The sequence below is a fragment of the Musa acuminata genome, chromosome BXJ3-8, assembly GCF_036884655.1.
Source record: "Musa acuminata AAA Group cultivar baxijiao chromosome BXJ3-8, Cavendish_Baxijiao_AAA, whole genome shotgun sequence".
Lineage (NCBI taxonomy): Eukaryota > Viridiplantae > Streptophyta > Magnoliopsida > Zingiberales > Musaceae > Musa > Musa acuminata.
In genome coordinates this window covers 16,442,320-16,445,663 of record NC_088356.1, presented here as the reverse complement: position 1 = coordinate 16,445,663, position 3,344 = coordinate 16,442,320, and positions in this window count along the sequence as shown.

Genomic DNA, 3,344 nt, shown 5'->3' with positions numbered 1-3,344 from the left:
CATGCAAAGTAGACACACACAAATTTGGTCGACTATCAAATTTATGGTCGATGACTGCCCTATCAGACCTTGTCATGGAGATTGTGTTGTCATCATTGGCATTTCAGATGACTCCGATTACAGGTAGATGATCTAATTTTTTCAAATTTATTTTTTTTTATCCTGTTTTGAGTTTATACAAATTCTTGTGTGGTTTCCTCGATGAATTATTTGCAAAGCATCTTATCTGTACTTTTGGTAAAATATAAAAATACACCTGTGAAATTATTTGCAGTAGGCTTTGAACCTTCAGTCATAGCACACCTTTGTGAATCTGCAGCTAAGCATTGTTTCGATATCAATTTTGTAGTTACAGTATGATCTTGCAACATTATGTATAAAAAGTTTGTTATTCTGGGAATTTGTGTAAAGTCTCAATTCAATAAGCTGGAGCAGAAATGTGTTTGGTGTGACAGAACTCTAACAATTTGTGTTTTTATTTCTTTTTCTGGAATGTCGTGGTGAAGATTGTATTCGTTATATACTCTGTTTGGATAAACTTTTGATGTCTATTCTCATCAGTAGACTTCAACAATTATTGAAATGCTGTTATGAGACAGCATTTGCTGCAGAAGATCCAACTGAGTTCCCTCCTTTTACTTAAACTATACCCTGCATGGAGTTCCTCTGTGTTGTCGCCTTCAGCGACCTCTGGACCTAGTTTTCTTCTCCTTTTATTACGCGGCTCCATATCTGGAGAATAGTTGGCCTTCCCTTACCACCATCATACCATGAACGAAAGTGCACTTTAGGCAAAGCTGCAGAAGATCCAACTGAGTTCCCTCCTTTTACTTAAAACTATACCCTAATGCTACATAGGCTTAGAGATGTAATTTGTAGGATAAGAGTTTAGGTCAAACTTTACTTTTTGACCTACTAATATCTTTTTCACCAAAACAACTGGTAGATTGATGAACCTTAGTTCATGAAGATTATTATTGACAGTCCTCATTTATTATTTATGTTTTTGTTTTAATATTTTTTAATATATCAAACTATCCCTTTATAAATATCCTCTTCTTCCTATTCTTTGTACCCCTCTTTTTCTTCTCCTCTTCTTTCTCGTTCATAGACAATAAAGTTGACGGAGACTGTGTTGTCAAAAGATTAATAACAGACAAGTAAGCTGGAGTTGGCAATCAGTGATAATAGCTTCCTCCTCTTTTAAAACTAGTAGAGTTAGTAATGATGGTGTCAGCAAAAGATAGATGGCAAGCAAATAGGTTGGAGTCGACGATCAACGACAATGACTTCCTCATCTTCGGAGCAAAAGAGCCTATGACGATGTTAATGAAAGATCAATGGCAAGCATGCAAGCGGGTGTCGAACGATGTAATAGAAGCTTCCTCTTGTGGACAATGATCGACATTAATTGACGATGGAAAGAGTTGATAACAATAAGAATGGTGGATAGTAGAGTGGGCAGGTAGAAGCCATATGGAAAAAGAAAGCAGATGAGAGTCAAAATAGAGTTAGAGTGATTATGAATAATTAATTAATTAATTAATTTATTATTATTATTATTATTATTATTTATTTTTAAAAATTATTAAAAATAGTATATTGTCAGAATCTGTTCGACCAATCTTTTCAACATAGGATTGTTTCTATCCATAAAATTTCTTCATCCAGAATTCTATTCCAAATACGATCATAATTAGATAACTTCATCCTATCTGGTACTCATAATTACAAAAAAAAACTTGTCTATCCTTGTAAAAAGTATTAAGAATTTTTTTTTTAAAAAATTATTAGCAATGGTTTATTTACAAACAAGTGGCACCAACCGTGGATAGAGAATGTCTTTCAGCATAATGACCAATCTTTAGTCACCATGAATGAAAGAAATGGTGATCTTCTTCTATGATGGATAAAATTAGTAATAGATATATTATTTGTGGCTATGATCATTGGATTTGAGATTCCCATTCAGAGTAGAGATACTCTACTTTCAATTTGATTCGTCTTAAATATATCATTTAAGGTAGGTTATATAATTTAAAATTTATGAACAAAATGTTCTATCCGTTGGCGTTGACAATTATCTTATATATAGGTTTGATTGTCAAGTAAAAGAAAAAAAAAAACTTCTTTAGGGAGGAAAAAAGATCATAAAATATATAGGTTTGATTATCTTATATATAGGTGTGGAGGGAGGACATGAGAGCAGTGCGGGTGGTGAGTTTCTTCTTAATTGATTGTGGGTAATTTTTCTAGAAAAAAAATATTCAGTTTTTGAAAAGATGAATCATTTTGGTTTTTTACAAATGATATCTCCTAATTCAAATGATAGTTCAATTATCCTTCAAAAAATTGATTTTATTATTTTGCCTATGTTCCAGGCATCCTATGGACTGGTATGGGTACCCGATCCAAGTGGACAGAAAAACACTATAAATTGAGTTGTTTATATACAGAAAATATTATAAGTTGAATAAAAAATATTGTAAAAAGAGTTTTTTTTTTTATATTCTTGTCATTCATTTCACTTTATATCATGTCAACAAATACAATATGATGCAATTTGCATTAATACATTTCATACAAGTTGTGTTTTCTCTCATAGAAAACAGTGTAAACAAATACAATATGATGCAATATGACATAGTTGGCACTTATGGATTTCATATAAATCATAAAAATCATTTAGGGTGTTTTGGAACATCATTACAATATTTTCGTTTAGAAAAAACTATAAAATGAATAGAAAAACACTATAGATGGGTCATTTCTCAAATTCTTGTCATTCTGTGTCAGCAAGTGCAAAAGGATATAATTTATACTTATGTATTTAATATATGTCATAAAAAGTCACTTATGGTGATTTGGAACGTTGAAAACATATAGCTATCTTCCAAAACACCCTAATACAAATTATGTCTTATTGCATTTATTGACATAGTATAAAATGAAATGAATGATAAATATTTGGAAAATATTCTTTCGATAGTGTGTTTTTTGTTTGCTTTACATTGTTTTTTTAATATATGAATGAAAATATTATAATGTTCAAAAACATCCTAAATGACTTTGTCCGATTTGTTTGAAATACATTAGTACAAATTATGTCAGATTATATTTATAGACATAATATGAAGTGGAACGAACGACAAGAATGTAAAAATAGTGTTTTCATAATGTTTTTCTATATATGAACAATCGCTTTATAGTACATATTTTTTTAATCCATTTATATCGGTGGATCCTATGGACTAAAACATGGGTAGGGATGATACTATCAACTTTTATTTTTGAATATAAAGAAGGATTGTGGAACTATAAATCTCTTTATTTTGAAAGTGGAT